Source organism: Cervus canadensis, chromosome 23 (assembly GCF_019320065.1).
Source record: "Cervus canadensis isolate Bull #8, Minnesota chromosome 23, ASM1932006v1, whole genome shotgun sequence".
Taxonomy (NCBI): Eukaryota; Metazoa; Chordata; class Mammalia; order Artiodactyla; family Cervidae; genus Cervus; species Cervus canadensis.
This window is the reverse complement of record NC_057408.1, coordinates 8,560,566-8,581,201: the sequence shown is the minus strand read 5'-3', so window position 1 is coordinate 8,581,201 and position 20,636 is coordinate 8,560,566.

Here is a 20,636-nt window from a genome sequence, read left to right as displayed (position 1 = left end):
AGGACATCCTGACTCATGGCATCATCACAGGTGATGACATATGGTACCATCTGGAATCTGATGTGTTAGCTCTTATTAATATTTTCATCATCATTATTTTATACTGAGTCTAGGGGATACAATTCTATGTCAAAACAAACAAAAATAATTAACAGGATCTAACAGAGGCTTATGTGGATAATTGCCCAATTTCTGCTCTACTTTTTCAAAAAATAAAAACTAACATATGTTACTGGTTTTGTAACTCACTACTAGTCAGAATAACTCAGCTCAGAAATCACCTGCTGGATTAAGGAAATCTTAAAATCTATTGTTAAATTTTTAGTAAATAGAGTTATAGCAGAATAGTTCCTCTCTTATTTGTTACTCCACTTCAACCAAGTACAGTGCACATGTAAAGCTGAAATTAAACATATTTGATAAACACTTTAATAATAGTGATATTATTTAAGCCTGATTTAAATTATTTGTGATTCACATAGATCCCTAGACTCATTCTTTTCTGGTCCCTGATAGATATATAAAATGATGTACATAAAACATGAGTGAGTTCATGCATCTGATATGTGAAGTGGTATGCTAGATAGTCTACCAGGATCCTTGTGAATAGTTTTTAAAGAGATTCTTTCTCAAAGCCTCTGGGAGGATAGAAGCTTAAACTGCAACAAACAGATTTAAATTAGTTATGAAGATAAATGCCTAGATGAGAGAATTATTTAACATGGAAATGGGGTTTTTGAAGAGCCATCTTTTCTGATTTAAATAACACTATTCCAGAGGCTGATTTATTCTGTTCTTCAGTCTTTAACCCACCCCTTTTGAGTCCTCCAAACACTAACCCAGCTCATTCACTCACTTTCTGGATGCCATCAACATATCTTCTCCCATCTTTTTATATAAACAAGAAGCTTTGCTTTAGACCCACTAGAAATGTTAGTTGCTCAGTTGTGTCTGACTCTTTGCGATTCCATGGACTGTAGCCCACCAGGCTCCTCTGCCCATGGGATTCTCCAGGCAAGAATACTGGAGTGGGTTGCCATTCTCTTCTCCAGGGGACCTTCCCGACTCAGGGATCAAATCCAGGTCTCTTGCATTGCAGACGGATTCTTTATAGTCTGAATTACCAGGAAAGCCCATTTTTAAATAAAAGAGCGGTTCAAAACTCTGGTTTCCGTTTCTGGCAAGAGAACATGCTTGAGAACTTCTGCAACACATTCCTGTAGTGGTTTAAGACCAAAGTCTGACAATTACATGACCAACCAACGTCTTAGGGTCCCTCCCACCCAGGCCACCCCTGGCCTGTGTTTTCATTTGTTTGTTTTTTTCTGTTTTTTTTTTTTTTTTAAATGGAAGCCCTCAAAAGAGGGAAGACCCTTCTGTTGTCTAGATTCATGTAATTTTGCCATCTGGTGGATTTCCACCATGATTGCAACCATTAGATACATTTACTCGTGGACAGAGGTACAGACAATTTCACCATACACTTTGCAAGAGGAAGTCTTGCAATTTGATGAAAGGGAGGGAGATATATATGTTTATCTACCCCTGCTAAATCTACTTGCTTTCAACTATATAAGGAACTTAAGAAAACCTAAGGAGAATCCTAATTAATGTTGACAGCATATGTTTGATTCCAAGAGTCCAAAAGGAAGTCTTAAAAAACTGAAGCAAATAGATGTTACCATAGAACTAGTAACTAACTAGATGTTACATAGACATTTACGTGCGATGTTGTGTGTGTGTGTGTGTGTGTGTGTGTGTGTGTGTGTGCGCATAATGGATATTTCTGCATCAGGAAAACCTAGCTTGAGAAACTGTTCTGGGGCAAATTGAATAATGAGCATAACCAGGAATATCTCCTTATGGATTCAAAAATGAATATTCACGTCAGAATCCTTACTACCTGATCTACGACTCTGAGATATTCAGTTAGACGGAGACATTGTCTATCTCTCAGCAGGGGCTCCCGAAAAGCCTAAGTTATAGTTAAAAAGGAAGCTTAGCTTGCCTGGGCCCATGCTTTAGAAATTCATGGATTAAAAGCAGTCTTTTATTTCACCTTATTAACTGCTGTGTAATGTCATAGAAATAGCCTCAACCATTTGAATCCAGTAAATTAGAAATCCCTATTATCTCCTGGTGTCTTATAGTTTTAAGTTTCTGTTCATGGGGCTTAATGACTATTTACAGAGTGAAAAATGCAGCTTTGAAGGCTGAGATTCCTGTGGGCTGCTTCAAAAAATGTTTCCTTCTTTTAACCTGTAAAGAATCGCTCATTAACAGGGGCCATCCCTCACACCACCTATAGTGCCTAAAATGCCACCATTTTCAATTTCAAACATTTAGTTTATCCAGGAGGAGATAGTGTGATGTTTGTCTTAGAGGCAGGGAGGGGACAGAAGAATATTACAGGGAGGGAAGGGCAGACCATTAAAGATCAACATGCTCATTTGTTCTTGAATCTGAAGATGACTGGTCATGGCTGTGACATGCCCCAGAGTATGAGATTGTAGAGGTTCCTCTCATTTGTTTGCTTGCATATTGCTATCTACATGGGCTATTGTTGGTCTGAAAAATACTTAATGCCTGAATTACATTTCTCGTTGTTGATGTTTGGTTCCAAGAAATGCATATTTTCATTTGCTTAAGAGAATGATTTTTAAGAGAGGCAATTGACAAAAGTGCGTGCTGGGTTGTGCCCTAAGTGTCCACCTTTGACATTTCCCTCTGAATTCACACGTTAGTCTGTGCTACTGACTCCAGAGACACTTAACTCTCGTTTCCCAGGCCAGCGCTTGTGGCCCGCAGGATGAATGCTCTAGTGATTGAATGTACTGTGTGTCCCTGTGGAATTAATAATCATTTTTCCCTTACTTTCCAACTTTGGCTTGTATCCCAAGATCAATTTTTATTTATCTGTGCTGTATATATATGTACCTTGTCTGCTCAAGGTACCTTCCACCTAAGACCAACAGAGCATTTTTTTATCCTCTGCCTTTAACCCAAGCATGGTGAACAAACACCCACCCCAGTATTCCTGCCTGGGAAATCCCATGGACAAAGGAGCCTAGGGAGCTGCAGTCCATGGGGTCGCTACGAGTCGGACACGACTGAATCGACTTAGCAGCAGCAGCATGGGGAACAAAGTGGCGGCCCCTGTGTGCTTACAGTCTCCGTGTTCGGCTGTGCTTGATGGTGCAGAGCTAAGCGCTTGATACAATAAGGCCAATCATAGCCGATCCCAGGAATGTTTGAACTTGCGGAGCTGGAGAGAATATAAATCAGCCCCTCTTTGGTGACGGCCACTGTGGGAAGTCTTGCTTGGGAACTGTCAACCTCTGTGTTCTCTAGCGCCTGAAGGAAACCAGCGTGCAGAAGGACAATTTGTGGCTGATAACTCAGAAAAGCAGAGTTGAGAATTTTTCAGGATTTCAGTGGATCTTGAGATAACTAACTTCCCTGCTGTTACAAAATGCAACTCCAATATATTTCATCTATAGCCTTCAAATATATTTTTGAATATATTACAAGATACACTGTTACAAAATACACCTCCCGTGTATTTCATGTATAACTTTCAAATATATTTCTTCTTCCCTGTAATGAATTGAGTTAATATCATCTGGAGCTGAGGGTCCAGCCTGACAGAGGGTTCTCCCCAAGTATAGTGTTTCTACTACAGCAGTTTTCTACACACATACGTTGCACAGAAGTCTCTCCAAGTCTGTGGCTTCTGACCATCAAAGTGTGATCCTCCTGTTTTCTCCCACGAAGGCTAAAGAAGACACAAAATGTTGGCATAAGAGTACTGGGAAAGCAGAAGGGAGGCTTTCCACGTGGCAGTAGTGGTACAGAACCTGCCTGGCAATGCAGGAGATGTAAAGAGATGTGAGTTTGATCCCTGGGTCGGAAAGATTCCCTGGAGGAGAAAATGGCAACCCACTCCAGTATCCTTGCCTGGAGAATCCCTTGGACAGCAGAGCTTGGCGAGCTACAGTCCATAGGGTCAGACACGACTGAAGCGTCTTAGCACGCATGCACATAAACCCACTTTGAGGGACATGGTTGTTAAGTCACGAAGTCATGTCTGGCCCTTTGCGACCCTATGGAACCAGGCTTCCCCTGTCCTTCACTATCTCCCGGAGTGTGCATTGGACAGGAGGAGTTTCCTTTGGCCTTCCCAAAGCCTCACTGTGCTGTGATAATCAGTCCCAGGGTTCCTTTCAGAACCTCTTGCCTTAAACCTACTTAAGAATGCAGCTGGTTTCTCAGAATGATTCTGTGTATTCATTACCTTTAATTATTGAAATTTTATTTCTGTTTGCTAAGTAGGTTTAAACATAAGCCTGACTAGGATTTGGCTTCTCATTTGTCAGAAATGCCACCCAGCTCAGGGAGATCCAGGATAATTCCTCTTGTTGGATGTCTCTGGTGGAATCAAAATGTAGAGTCAGAGTGAAGCTGTGCAATCTTTTTATTTGTTTGTATTAAAGCAAATTAACTCAAATTACTCACTTTAACATTTACTACTAAATACTGTGATGGCATTGTTATTGGTGACAACTTAATACCTTTCCAAGGAAAGACTGTATTAGAAAAAAAAGGGGAGTTGACCTTCTCAATATGAACAACTCAATTAGTGACAAAATGTATTCTTTAATTAGGAAAAAAATGCAAGAAAGTAGTCCTGAGAGTCCTGTGCAGTGAAGGAACTGACCATCTCTAGGAATTTATAAGAAGGTCTCATTAGAGAAACCATTGTAGAAACAAATGGATCAGGTGAAACAAGTGCCTTTGAAATATTTTTCTCCACTCAGCAAAGGTTGCCCCAAGCTCATGCTTCTCACCAGCTGCTTAACTAGTTCTTCTAAGAGCCTCTTCAGGGAGCCCCAGGCTTTTAAAGGACAGGGGACCTTGATGTCAACAGATTCATCACAGTGAGATTTCTTTCCAACTGTTCTGATAGTTGGAGTCCATTTTCTCTCTGACATTGTTAGCAAACTCAGGTTTGGCTGCTTGCTGCTCAAAAGCCAATACTTGAGAGATCAGCGTTGGTAGGCAAGGAAAGCTTACTTATTTAAAGAGGCTGGCAACGTGGGGAGAAGGTACACTCTTATCCCCAAACCAACTCCCAGGTGCCAGTCAGGGGGCAGGGGCTTTTAAAGGAGGGGTTTCAAGGGCCGCATAGGAAGAGGGGGTTGCTATGTGCAGAAGGGAACAGTCACCTCTGCCAGCCATCTTCACATTGGTTGTGTGGGGGTCTGATCAGCATCATCTTGTTTAAGTACAGTTAATCTTTAATTCCAGAGTCAGTTTGCTCTCCTTTCCTTGTGCCCAGTTTTTAGAATTGTGTAAAATGGAGTAACTTACGTCGTGGCTAGAGTCTGCTCATCAGTCAGTTAACTTCTTCCACCTAGTGGGGGTTTTAGTATCCGCAAAGCATCTCAAAGGACATGGCTCAGAATATTATCTGAAGCGCTTGAGAAGGAACTAAAGGTCCTTGACTTAGTTTAATGGCTAAACTATTACTATTATTATTTTGTGTTGTTTGACAACTTTCAATGGCTTCTGCATTGTCTTACTTCTCTGGTTATATTCATTCTTTGATTAAAGTTTTTTTTTGACAGACCGGGGACAGACAGCAGACATGAATTTTGGGTGGGGGTCTGTCCTTGTAAGGTCACTAGGGTCCTGCTCGGCTACAAAACTCCTTATTTCTATAACTGTCACATCTTTATGGCAGCTATGTAGACTTTAAAGTCACTGCTCTAAGATCATTTTGTTAGTTGCTCAGTCATGTCCGACTCTTTGCGACCCCATAGGCTTCTCTGTCCATGGAATTTTCCAGGCAAGAATACTGGAGTGGGTAGCCATTCCCTCCTCCAGGGGATATTCCTGACCCAGGGGTTGAACCCAGGTCACTGGCATTTCAGGCAGATTTTTTACCATTAAATACTTATTAATTTAAATAAAATTTATACCTGTTGCTCCAGTGTAATAACAAATAACATTTCCTTCTACTCTCAAAATTATCCTGGTTTGGCTACTAAATGTAGATATAGCAACGGTTTACTGAATCAAGCAAATTTTTCTTTATTTCAAGGTGGCATTGCTGACAGCATGCTTAAGTAGACTGCTAAGAGACATGAATCCTTCCCGTTAAATCTGTGTTAGTCACTCAGTCGTGTTTGACTCTCTGCCACCCCATGGACTGTGGCCTGCCAGGCTCTTCTGTCTGTGGGCTTCTCCAGGCAAGAATACTGGAGTGGGTAGCCATTTCCATCTTCAGGGAATCTTCTTGTGGGACTGAACCCAGGTCTCCTGCATTGCAGGTAGATTCTTTACCATCTGAGCCACCAGGAAAGCCCCTAATTTAAATAAAATTTAACGGGAAGGATTCGTGTCTCCTAGCAGTCTACTTAATCATGCTATCAGCAATGCCACCTTGAAATAAAGAGAAATGTGCTTGATTCAGTAAAGAGCTGCTACATCTACATTTAGCACCCAAAAAAGGATAATTTCGAGAGTGGAAGAAAACCCTTATTATTATTACACTGGAGCAACAGGTATAAATTTAAAATTTCCCAGGAAATCCAAATGTATGGTTTCTCAAACTCCGGTTATGATTCTGTTTACTCTTCTAATTGGATAGGGAGGTAGGGTAGGCATGTCTTGGGCTACCCATCCAGTTTACATTTTGTTCTCTGAAAACTATCATTTTTTATCCTGTTCTTTGGTTTTTTTCTTGGAAAATCTGGAGCCATGAACCCTGTCATTTCCAGCCAAAGCTACAAGTAGAGGTGACTGAACTTAAGGTGGATTTGGACCCAAGATGGGTCAGTCAAGTGGTGTTTTTACTAAGCAGTTTAAAACTGGGATTCAGAGAGCCTGGTTAGAGTCTATTGGATTTTAAACTGAAAGATCATGGAAAGCAAGACAATCATGACATGTGAATGCAGACACGGAGAATATTGCTTTGCTGAAGAGGGAAAGGAGGAAGACATGTAGAAGTAGACAGAGTGATGATTTCATCTTTTCCAGAAAGAGCAAATGGAGGCCAAGATTGAGTGGGCTTCTGACTTCTTTGTGGTTCCAGGTTTCAAGATGTACCTGGGATCCACAACAGATTCAAATATTCATGTAATGAAGTCTTCTTTTTGCTTTCAGTTGTTTGAGTGTGTTTCCTTTGCTTGTAACTCAATATTCCCTGAGACAGGCCAATATTTGCTTAAGAAGCTCTCTTTCTAATGTATCACCTATGAATTCCAAAAAAAGTTGACTAAGTCTTGGTCTCTGTAATGAATTATAATATAAGAAAATTAAAATTATCTATTAAAAGAAAATATGCTTTAGTTTCTTTATGGTCTCTAAAGACCAATTAAAATACAGCTTACTTTTAAATTGACATACTATTAGCCTTGATGGAAGAAACAGTAGCAGTAATCTAATTTTCTCCTTGTTCCACCTTACTTCAAAGTTTAGCTGGTGTTTGCCTTCAACAGGGAAGAAACACTCATGAGGTGGCAAGGCAGTTGGCATATTCTTCCTACTCCTCTGGCCACTTATTATTTTTTCAAGCCTAAATTGCCTGTTCCAGGTTTATCAAATCCTTTAAGATATGTGACAGTTGCAGAAGCTGCAGATGCAATGTTCAAATAGGCTAAGTTCTCAAGAACTGAGTAAAAAGTGAAAGGGCGTGAAAAAGCCCAGTTGCCAAATTCTACAGGAAGAGTGAAAACTGTACGCATGAAGGAAAATGCACTTATTTACATAGATAGGGACCATTTAGTACTAGAGAGACAGTCTGAATTCAGAGTGCTGCTCATTTGGTGGGCCCACAGGGAAGAGATGAGTTTTGTCAGATACTTACTAAAAGCACGATAACACACTCTCATTCTTGGTAGTGTGTCTTGCTATAGTCGGAAACAAAACAAAGGAAATCAGTAGTGTTGATTTAAAAAATGTAGTGTTGATTTTAAAAAACTCAACAACTTTGTTATTGTTTAATCATTACTGTTACCTTTTGGCATCAACCTCATCATTAAAGAAATTAAATTATTTGTCAATATTGAATGTGATCCTGACTTAATGAGGACTAGTATGTCTGTGGCTATAGGTCAACTGATATTTTTTCTTACTTTACAATTGCAAACTATGTGTGTGCTCAGCCGCTTCCGTCATGTCCGACTCTTTGTGAGCCCATGGAATGTAGCCCTCCAGGCGCCTCTGTCCATGGGATTCTTCAGGAAGAATACTGGAGTGGGTTGCCATGCCCTCCTCCAGGAACTGTACAGGTATACAAATTATACCACACAGTAATTAATTTGTCCACCTGTATTATCAGAGAGAATTAAGTAGTGGAATCTGATATTAAGCTTCAGTATTTTGGTCAAGTCAGAGGTGTATGACAGTCTTATGGTTATTATATTTATGTATGAGGTTGACACCTCCTGAAGCATAAGCTGACATAATTTTGGGTAAAAAAACCAATGTCTCATCAATCTTCATGAGGTCATATTCTCCCATATTTACAGGAATGTGTGGGTATACTGGATTCAGAAACACTGAACTTTATAGACTTAAATATACAACAGATATCAGCAAATCAATGATTTCTAAGTTTTTTTAATAATATATGCTAAATAAGTGGTTTGATAAACTGCAAGCCTCAGGTTGTACAATGAACTGGACTAACCTTATAAGCTGGATTTTTGAATGTTGAGTTTCAAAAAGGATATTGGACCCATCAAGGGTCAATCAGAGAAACAGAATGATTAGGAGATGTATATTAAGAGATTTATTGTAAGGAGTTGGCTTACATGATTGTGGAGCTGGCTGGGCAAATTTGAAATTTTTAAGTTAAGCTGTTAGGAAGAATCAGGCTGGAATTCTCAGACACAAGCTGAGGCTGCTGTCCACAGGCAGAATTTCTTCCTCTTCCGGGAAACCTTGGCTTAGATTTTGAGACCTTTTAGTTGACTGAATCAGGCCGACCCTTCAAGTTAATTGATTAGAGTATGATCCAACTATAGAATACCTTCACAGGAACACCTAGATTCATATTTGATTGAATGACTGGGGTCTGTAGCCTTGCTAGGTTGGCACAGCAAAAAGACCATCCCAGATTTCTAGATAGTGGACCAATCTGTAAGGTGAATCTCTCTTTTTTTCTGTTCAGCAGCAGTGACTTCCACTACTCTTTCAGCTCATAGATCCATTCCTCTGTATCATTTCTTCTACTGTTGGTTCCTTCTAGTGTATTTTCCATTTTAGTAATTGCATTCTTCATCTCTGGTGGTTTTCTACATTTTCTGACTCTGTTGGAAACTTCTAACTTCTCACTCAGTGTACACATTCTCCTCCCCAGTTCTTTGATCAAATTTATGATTATTACTCTGAACTCTTTCTTGGCTAGATTGCCTGTCTCCACTTCACTTAGTTCTTTTTCTGGGGTTTTATCTTGTTCCTTCATCTGAAACACATTTCTCTACTGTCTCTCTTTGACTTAAGTTGCTGTTGGTATTTTTATGTATGTGATAGATTGGTTACCTTTCTTGACCTTGAAGAAGTGACCTTCTGTAGAAGATGTCCTACGTGCTCCGGTAGCAAACGCCCCTCTGGTCACCCAAATTATACGCTCTAGGGATTCCCCCAAAGAGGGCTGCATGGGTCCTTCTGTAGAGTCTGGGCTGCATGGGTGGTCTGATAGACGGCGTTGACCCTGGGTCCAGCTGGTTGCCAGGCCCTGCCTTATGTGGGTCCTGCTGGTTAGCAGGGCCTGGTCACCAGGTGGCTGATGGCCGAACCCCAGAGGTCATGGGGCTAGTACTTCCTCACTCCTGGGTGGAGTCAGGGTTCAGGAGACTCTAGAACTGTTTCTCCTACTCGTGGGTGAAGCCAGGTCCAGAGATTAGCCCTGAACTACTGTCAGGCAGAGCCAGATCCTGGAGTCTAATTGTAGGGCTCAGAGATCCCAGAGCAGAGACTGTTTACTTCAGGTTGGACTTGAACCCATGTATGGGAACTTGAGCCCAGCCAAAATGCAGTCTTCCAACTGCGATCACACACCTGGCTTCAGGACCTAATGACACTCAGGTTCTTGATGTCTCATTGCAGAAAGAAGTCAGTGAGAAGCAAAGTGATAGGTAAGGAGTGGATTTATTTAGAGAGAAACTCACTGCACAAAGCGTGGGCCGTCTCAGAAGGCAAGAGCAGCCTTGGGGGCAACACACTCCACAGACAGAGTGTGGGCTGTGGCAAAGGGCGAGTGGGGTCTCAAAATGTGGTGTGGTTAGCTTTCAGAGGCTGGGTAGTTTCACAGGATAATGAACAGGAGGATTATTCCAACTGTTTTGGGGAAGGGGTGGCAATTTCCAGGAATTGGGCCACCATCCACTTTTTTGGTGGGCTTGGTCTTTGATGGTCAGCCTTGGAACTGGCATGGTGCCCCTGGTGTGTCATTTAGCTTGCTTGTGTGTTACAGTGAGTGTATACTGAGAATCAAGGTCTAGTTGAAATTGACTTGTCTGTCATCTTGGACCAGTTTAGGTTGTGTCCTTGGGCCATGTCTTTCTTTTTGATGGTAATCAGCTTATGTTGTGTCCTTGGGCTATGGCATTCTTTCAAAAGTTGTGCCCTATCCTCTTCCCTCCTGTTTCAGAGATGCTGTCATATCACTGGCAGAGTTGGGGGAGGGTAGTGATTCCTGGCACAGTTGGCTATGGGATCTGAGGAGTCCCAAAGCTAGCATTGCTCTGCTAACAGGCAGGGCTGGGGACCAGTTGGTCCCAGGGCAGGATCTGGCCTTGCTGTGGGCTGCGGAATTGTGGTTTTCTTCATTCTGGCATCAGCCTCCTGGTAGGTGAGGCTGGAGCAGGCTCTCAGGAGGGTGGGGCGGTGCCCGCCCGCTGGGCGGAGCTGGGTCTTCGCCCTGTGGCGGGCTGTCTAGAGGTGGCTGTGGCTCAGGAAGCCTTCAGGCATCCTGTCTGCTGAGCTGTGTGGTGTGAGGCGTCCCTCCAGGGCTTTCAGGCTTTGGGGAGGGCCCGGTCTTGGTGCTGATGAGCTAATGGCAGCTCCAGCACTGGCTTCAGGCTTCTGCAAAGTAGGAGCTGCCACCAGTGTCTCCATCCCCGGGGTGAGCTGCAGCCGCCCTTCCCCACACCCCCACTTTTCTGGGAGACTCTTCCAGAACATCAAGTAGGTCTGGCCCAGGCTTTTATCAAATTACTGCTCTGGCCCTTGGTTCCGGGACACCTGGGGCCTTCCCCAGTGGCTCATTGGTAAAGAATCCACCTGCAGTGCAAGAGCCACAGGAGATGCAGATTTGATCCCTGGGTGGGGAAGATCCCCTGGAGGAGGGTTTGGCAATCCACTCTAGTGTTCTTGCCTAGAGAATCCCAGGGAGAGAGAACCCTGGCCGGGTCGCAAAGAGTTGGACAGAGTGAGCAACTAGGGTCCATAGTCCATAGGGTCCCAAAGAGTTGGACATGAATGTAAGTGACTGAGCACTCATGCACGCCAGCACACTTGAGTGAAGACTTTATTTCCCCTAGTCCTGTGGGGCTCCTGAAATGAAGCCCAGCTCATCTGCAAAGGCAAAAGCTAATCTCAGGGCTCATCTTCCCAGTGCTGGACCCCCAGGACTGGGGAGCCTGATGTGGGGTTCAGAACTCTTCCTGCTGTGGGAGAACCTCTGCCCAGTTCCCTATTTTGTGGGCATCCACCTGGGGGTATGGGACTTGATTATATCAAGGGTCCACCTCTCATGGTGGCTAGATGGTAAAGAATTTGCCTGCAATGCAGGAGACCTGAGTTCAATCCCTGGGTTGGGAAGATCCCTTGGGGAAGGGAATGGCTGGCTAACCACTCCTATATTCTTATCTGGTGAATTCCATGGACAGAGGAGCCTGGTGGCCTACAGTCCATGGGAATGCAAAGAGTCAGACATGACTGAGCAACTACCACTTTTCTCCACTTGTCTCATTGTGGTTCCTTCTTTATGTCTTTAGTTTTAGATCTTTTCTGGTAGGTTTTTGTCATTTTCATAGATGGCTGTTCTTTTGATAGTTGTGGTTTTGTTGGGCTCATAAGAGGAGGTGAGCTGAGGCTCTTTCTACTCTACCATCTTGGCCTAACCCAACCCATACGGTAAATCTCAGGTGTGATCTTACATTGCTCAGTGATGTAGCAAATTTGATTTACTCCTTCATGAATCAAACACTTGGCAATTCCAAGAGATCAAGTTGAGAGACCTTATCTACTCGGCTCTTTATGGAGTTGGTGAAAAAGAAATGATGTGTAGGTGGTAGAGAGGACTTTTTCAGAGAACCTTGATCTCCACTTCAAAAAAAATAATAATAATCCTGCTTTGTCTTTTTTGATTTGGAAAAATTCTTGATCTCAACAGTGCTCTAACAGCAGGTCACCATTATCCTGCACAAATGTTCTGTTTCATTGAAATGATGATCTGAGGATAGATCCCAGAATGCATTCTAACTACCACTTTTCTCTCTCTGAGTTTTAGAGACCTTGGAAGTTTTATTGAAGTGTGTCAGAGGGGATTAATAAAAGCATTTTCTATGACATCACATTTAAATACAGAGAGTTATGATGGGAGAGTAAACTAACTCATGATAAGTAACATGTGCTATATCTTTAGTCTGAATTTAATACGGTGGTTTTCTAGTAGGTTTATCATAGGTTAGTGTTTCATTGGCCAAGAGCAGATAGTATACCACAAATACAAAAATATGGCATTTCTTTCTAGTGCAAATAAATTTTATTCATTTCAGACATTCATGTAAACAAATGACGTGAGCAGGTAAACATGACAGTAAGCTAGTCCTTGCTATCTTCTGAAACCTGATTGCCATGTTAGAGTTTGTTCAGGTCTGGTTTCTCAGCCATTTCATGTATTTTTTCTAATGATTTGAAATCATAACATTTTCACTCCTATTCATGTGAATGGCTTGACAAATTTGTACAGTCACATAATTTCTTTCCTAGTTTAGAGCAGGTATTAGAGTTGTGTGTTAGAAATGCTCAGTGCCTCTGCATGTCTGAAAGGGGCATCAGATTTCTGTTTTTGTTTTCTTCTCAGTTCTTCTTATTCCAAAATATATCACCAACAGTTTGAGAGTAGTATTAGTCCCCATTACTGAATACCTATTATTTGCCACTCATCATGCTAGGAACTCTATAATCATCTCTTCTCATCCTTTATAAATACTTCTGTGTCATGATTTCTACTTTAGAGATGAGGATAGTAGGCTTAGAGAAGCTGAATATCCAGGTTAAGATCAAACAGCTTCCTTCTATTGAAGGATATTGATATTTCAGCTGATGTCTGTTTCCAAACTCCAATTTTTCTCTACCATCCCATCTGTCAGTTTGTTATTTGATAATATGTAAAATATGTAATCCAAGGGAACAGTGATTCCCAAAGCATGCCACTTTAAGTCATCTTTTCCAGAAACTAGAAACTGTCCCATACGTCTTATGCCAAAATATCAAGAACAGTCAGAAGCACCATGAGCCTCTATAATTCTGACTCTGTATTTTGAAATTTGGAACCATTGGGTATTGGTATGGAGGATTTCATTTACATTAGATAAAATTCACTTTTATGCTAAGAATACCTTAAAAATCAAATGGTATCTAAGCAAATTAATTGTACAATTAAGATTGTAGGGCAAATGTTTAGCCTATTTTGTAGGACTGGCTGATTTTAAGCACTTAGAAATGCCATTAACATACAAGTAATTGCTGTGCTCCTTTGAAAGTGGTCTGCTTATTATGCATTCTTTAAGCCAGTCATCAAAGAATTCTGCTTGACAACAATTTGTTAACTTTCAAGTTACTATATTTACTTAAAAGTCATTAACCTGAGCTTTTTGAAAATATTATATAACCGCTTTGGTTTCATCCTAATCATGATTGTTTCCTTGAAGTGGTTCTAATCAGTGAAGTTTTTCTGTATATAGAATATTCTTAGGTCATATGCAGTGTTTTTTTTTTTTTTCCCTCAGAAAAATCTTATTAGATATCAAGGTGGGACTAAAGTGTTGGACTGCATTTGAAAATGACCAGTGGATAGATGTTTTGATTACCTTTACTTAGTGACCTAAGTATTTGTGGTCGTAGTGGCCCCTAGAGACACAGGGCTATTTAAAGAAATCTTAACCAAATTAATAATAATAATAACCATTATTTTGGGGTATTGTCATCACGATCAGGAAAACAAAAGCCGGAGTCACCTGGGAGATTCATACTGTGGCAGGTTACACCCATCTCAAAAGTCTGGATTAACACTTAAAAAACCCCTAATTGGCACATAAGAACCCTTTTACTTTTTAAGCTTAATTTTTCTTAACAATCTGTTTTTAAATGCTGTCTTTTGTCATTTCTAAATAGGTGTACATTTCCTTACGGGTATCAGAAAGGATGGAGGCATAATGACAAATGTCATTAGAAGAGAGAACAGTACTAAGGAAACATCTCCATCAATTAGGTAATATGTTTCTCCCCAGAAGACACATTTTATTCTCTTTATAATCTTGGGGTCTCCCTCCACAGTCAAGGAATGATATCTCAATTAGATTAGCAGGGTTCAAGACCTTTCTCATGCCCATACACTCCAAAATTATATGGATTCTATGTGTGAACTTGTAGAAAGATGAAAGTCATTTTAAGAATATACAACAAGGCAGTAGCCCAGTTTAACAGGCAGGAAAACACAAGGTTTCTTATGCTGCTTAATGTAAGTGTCAGGAGGCAGAAACAGTGCCTTGTCAGAAGGGCGTGGAAAGAAATTTTAACTATAGGATATTTAATGCGTTGTGGGCCCAGAGGTCAGAATAGCTATTTAATTCTACTTTTTTTTCCCCTCTAATAGAATATACTACTTTCTTTCCTTCTCAAAGTAGTATTTCTATGTAAGTGTCTCCAGACGTTCCTACATGTTCATTGTACTTATGTGTGCTCTGTAGGACATTTAGTTTGTAATAATATCCTGCTTTTAATTGCACTACAATGAGATGGAAGAGAAATTGCTATCTTGCACTATAGTTTCTATGCTTTTTGATAACTGCAGTTGTCACTGAGTATCTCAATTTCATTTCGTAAGTAAATAACACTGAACTTGTTACTGCTAATTTTCTCTCAGCGTCTATTAAGTATCCATATTGTGCATTTGTTTTTGACATGAGAGTTAAGGTTGGCTTCCTCTTATGTTTCAGGAATGTGTCAAGGGAAGATTAGTTCAGGGAAAATACCTGTGGTGAGCAGTAGAGAAGATAGATGAGTGTGTACATTGACTAGAAACTTTTCAGCTATAGAACTATCTAAAAAAATGAAGTCCAAATACCTGTCTTTAAATGAAAAACATTTAAATGAAAACCATAAAACATAAAAAAATTTAGTGTACTGATTTTCTTTTTTAGAAAAAATTACATCAATTAACTGGTTTTCTGTCATTCTTAATTCCACTATTCCTAATTTGGTTATTCATCTTGAGAGAGGTGACAGCAATATTTTTTTCTTATTTCTTTTTGCAATTATTTATGTCTACAGAAGCAATTATTCTTTTGGGTACAGGTTTCCCTACTCTTCAGAATTTATTTTTTAAAAAGGTATAAGTGAACTTATATACCAGATTTTGAATAAAATTTCAGGGGATCATAAACCCATCTATCCCATGTAGATGTCATTGTCTCAAAACGTATTCTGGGACCTGTGTATAGTATTTTTGAGACCTGTGATCTCATCTTAATCAGTTTTGCATTCCTCACAAAGTCTGGCATAAGTTGACTCAAATATTTGCAGAATTGAGTCACATAAAAATAAAATAGAATAATTTTTACTTGTACAATGTCAAGACCAATTATATTAACAAAAAAGAAATTATGATCCCTAAAATAGAATAGAGCCTAGAAATAGGCCTCCACATATGTGGTTGATTGATTTTTAACAGAAGTACCAAAGTTCTTTAATGAGGACAGTATATCTATGCAATATATATTCAAAATATATGTACCCAGTATATCACCCAGGAAATTATAAGGCTGTTTGGAGCTCTGTGTCAGGAACTGGGGTCAAAGACCAACTATTAGAACAAAAGATTATCCTCGTGCTTTTATCACTTAGGAACTCAGGAACATGACAGGAACTGGGAGCAGAGACCCATATATATATTTTCCATTACCTTACAGGACACAAAATGAATAAACAATAAGTAAAAAGCACTGATGAATTAGCCTTATCAAAATTAAAAAAAATTCCTTTTTAAAATATACAGTTAAGAAACAAAAGTGAAAGTCACAGACTGGGAGAAATGATCCCAACAACTATTTGTACTGAGAATGTATAAAGAACTTTTATAACTCAATAAAAAGAGAATCAACAATCTAATCAATTTAATGAGTAAAAATTAAGCAGAAGTTTCACAAAAGAAGATAATGCAAATGACACACAAATGATACTTAACCATCAAGAAATGATAATTAAAACCAAAACTGCAGTGAAATATCATCACACACCTGATGGAAAGGCTAAAATTAAAAAGAGACTGACAATATCAAGTGTTGGCAAGTGTGGAACAACCAGAACTCTCATCCATTGCTAGTGGGAGTATAAAATAGCACAGCCAATTTAGAAAACAGACTGGTAGTTTGTGATACAGTTAAACATATAAGAACCATAGAACTCATACACGCTTACATTCCTAGGTGATTGCCAGAGAAATGAAGATATATGTCCATGAAAAAACTTGGGTTCAAATGTTTACAGTAGTTTTGTTCATGATAGCCCAGACTGTAAAGAATCCAAATGTTCATCAGTAGATGAAGAGATTAGCAGATTATAGTATTTGCATTTCATGGAATGCACAGAAATAAAAAGGAACACACTACTGATAAATACAACGTGGATGGACCTCAAAATTGTGCTGAATGAAAGCTTGATATAGAAAAGTACCTATTATATGATTGCATTTATGTATGATATGATATTCTAGAACAGGTGACATTGAAGCTCCAATACTTTGCTTACCTGATGCGAAGAGCCAGCTCATTAGAAAAGACCCTGACGCTGGGAAAGATTGAAGGCAAATGGAGAAGGGGACAACAGAGGATGAGATGGTTGGATGGCATCATTGACTCAATGGACATGAATTTGAACAAACTCTGAGAGATAATGAAGGACAGAGGGCCCTGGCGTGCGGCAGAGCCTGAGATCACAAAGACTTGGACACAACTGAGCAACTGCACGGGTCTGCACATGGTCAGTCACGTCTGACTCTCTTGCGACCCCATGGACTGTAGCCCACCAGGGTTCTCTGTCCATGGGATTTTCCAGGCGAGAGTACTGGAGTGGGTTGTCATTTCCTGTTCCAGGGGATCTTCCCGACCGAGGGATCGAACCCGCATCTACCCTCATCTCCTGAGTTGCAGGCAGATTCTTTACAGTTGAGCCATCAGGAAAATCCAGTGAACAACAACAGTTCTAGAATAGACCTAGTGACAGAAATCAGCCAGAAGTTTTCTGAGGCTGAGTGTCTGTGTGTGGACTAGGGAAGGGTAAAGGGGAACCAAATCTTGTCTTTTGATTGTGGTGGTGGTTACATGGTGTGTGTGTGTGTGTATATATATATATATATATATATATATATATATATTTGTCAAAACTCATTGGACTGTACTTTTTCAATTGGTGTGTTTTATTCTATGCAATTATGTAGGTTTCCTAGCGCTGCCTCTAGGGGGCTTAACAAAAAAAGAGATACATCAGTTCTGGAGGTTGGAAATCCCAAATCAAGGTTTTGGCAGGACTGTGCTCCCTCGGAAGGTTCTAGGCTCTCCCTTGGCTCTTCTTAGCTTCTGGTGTCTGCAGGCAATCCTTGGAGGTCCTTGGCGTGTGGCAGCATAACTCTAGTCTGCCTCTGTCTTGGCCTGGCCTGTTCTTCTCTGTAGCCAGATTTCCCTCTTCTTGAAAGGACACCAGCCATTGGATTAGGGCCCCCCTAATCCAGCTTCATTATACCTACAAAGACCCTATTTCCAGATCAGGTCATGTACTGAGGTTCTGGGCAGACATAAATTTGGGGGAGAATATTTTTGAGATACTGTTCAACCTCATACAGGCACATACCTCATCAAAGTTGATTAAAATAAGTAGGTAAAAAGATGATAAGTGTTAGTCGCTCAGTCGTGTCTGACTTTTTGCGATCCCAGGGACTGTAGTCCACCAGGCTCCTCTGTCCATAGAATTCTCCAGGCAAGAATACTGGAGTGGGTTGCCGTTCCCTTCTCCAGGGGTCTTCCCGACCCAGGAATTGAACCTAGGTCTCCTGCATTGCAGGCAAATTCTTTACCATCTGAGCCACCAGGGAAGGGAGGGAAAAAGATATCCTCTCGAAATGTTGTGTACTCTTGGAAAAGTCAATACATTTTCAAAATCTATCACTTCAGAATTCTAGCCGCCGCCAGGTGCAGGTACCAACTTCCATAATGGAAACATTTTTTCCCCCTTAAGGCATAATTGTCAATTCTCAGATGAAAAATCATATTTGGATCGCTAATTGCACACCCAATTAAGAGCAATAACTTGAATTGGCTTTCTAACACAAACCTTGTTTAGTAATAGTCCCAGGGTAGTTCTTTGGGCTCACATGTGCCTTGTTAGTACTTATGAATGACCACACTGAATGGTACCCAGCAGACCTCCTGATCACATCCCACCCCACAGTGCAGATGTAGTCAGAGTCCCCGGGACACGTAGCAGCCGCCTGCTTGGCTGAGGGAGCAGCAAGGAGACGCAGCCAAGTCGCGCTATAGCGGCGAAGTTCACGGGGATTCTAACAGAGCCCCATGCATCCCTGCTCTGCTTCTCTGCATTGGCTAAGGCCTCTCCCTTTGCAGACCTTAGATGTGACTCCACAGAGAGGTTCTGATTGAGGAGTGTGGTGCATGTTTGTGTAACAGATGGACAGAGGCCAGCACACAGCCATTCACGCCCCACATTGCGGGCTAGTTGTGTGAAGGGCTAGGAGGGGGCCCATAAAGCTGGCAGATGAGAATGAGCCAGTGACTGCAAGGAGAATGTCCAAAGTAGCTGTAATGATTTCATTTTCCTTAACCAAGGGTTAGAAGATTGGACTTCTACAGACAAGCACCAGGTAGGAAAATGAAAGAGAAAGCTAAATATAAGTCTGTGTGCTAAGTTGCTTCAACTGTGTCAGACTCTTGTGACCATATGGACTATAGCCTGCCAGGCTCCTCTGTTCATGGAATTCTCCAGGCAGGAATACTAGAGTGGGTTGCCATTCCCTTCTCAGGGGATCTTCCTGACCCAGGGATCGAACCTGTATAAGTAAGTATAAAATGGTATATTGATAATAGTAATGACAAATCGATGATGTATATATATATATACATATATATATATAGCAATTTTTAAAAGACTTTTTTTTTGACGTGTACCATTTTTAAAGTCTTTATTGAATTTGGTACAGTATTGCTTCTGTCTTATGTTTTGGTTTTTTGGCTGCAAGGCATGTGGGATCTTAGCTTCCCGATCTGGGATCAAACCTGCATCTGTAGATTGGAAGGCGAGGTCTTAACCACTGGACCACCAGGGAAGTCCCATAGCATCTGTAGCTTAGAAACTGTTTGGATTGTTTAAAGATATTCTTGCATAAATTAGAGAGGGGAGCAGGACTTACTGGCCACATTTTGTGGGGAAGGGAGGTGAGTTGTGACTTGCCCAAGCTAGTGAATGAAATATCTGGGACTCAGATGTCATGTTTCTGCTGTGCCTTTTGCTTCTGTGAATATTATTGCTAAGACTGTGGTAATATTCCTACTGCTTGAGCTGGTGCCTCACACAGAGGAGCTGTTCAAGAAATATTTAAGTGAATGAGTGAGTCATCAGCAGTGTTCAAAATATTTTATTTCCCTCTTTAACAAAACAGCATCCTGATACAGGAAACCCTGATGAAATAAACCAAGCTTTATTCACAGGTGGCATATGGATGAGACTCATGGTGGAAGTTTAGCAAAAACTTGTTATGTGAATAAATAGACATTTCTCAAGTACCTATCTTTTCAAAAGACACATTTAAAAGATTAAGGGTATATAATCAAAGCTGCCCTCTATGTGTTATGCTCCTCTCTTTTAAGTCAAGCCTAAGTACAGCCCTGAAAGTCTTCCAAATAAGCAAATGCTGACGCTTCAGTGTTTGTTTCCTCTCCTAGGTGAAAGACAGCTATGTTGAACACAGAACTCATCTTATTGTTCTCAGCTTACTTATAACACTCTCTGCAAAGCCCCCCTTTTACTTTCTGAAATCTGGCCCCAAACCCAGCAAGAATTCCCTGGTGGCTCAGATGATGAAGAATCCGCCTGCAATGCAGGAGACCCGGGTTCAGTCTGTGGGTCGGGAAGATCCCCTAGAGAAGGGAATGGCAACCCATTCCAGTATTCTTGCCTGGAAAATCCCATGGACAGAGGAGCCAGGTGGGCTATAGCCCATGGGGTCTCAAAGAGTTGGACATGACTGAGTGACTAACACTAAACCCAGCAAACAGAAGCTTCATGAATTCAGGACAATGTCTGTCTCCCGTGATCAAGCATCCACAGAG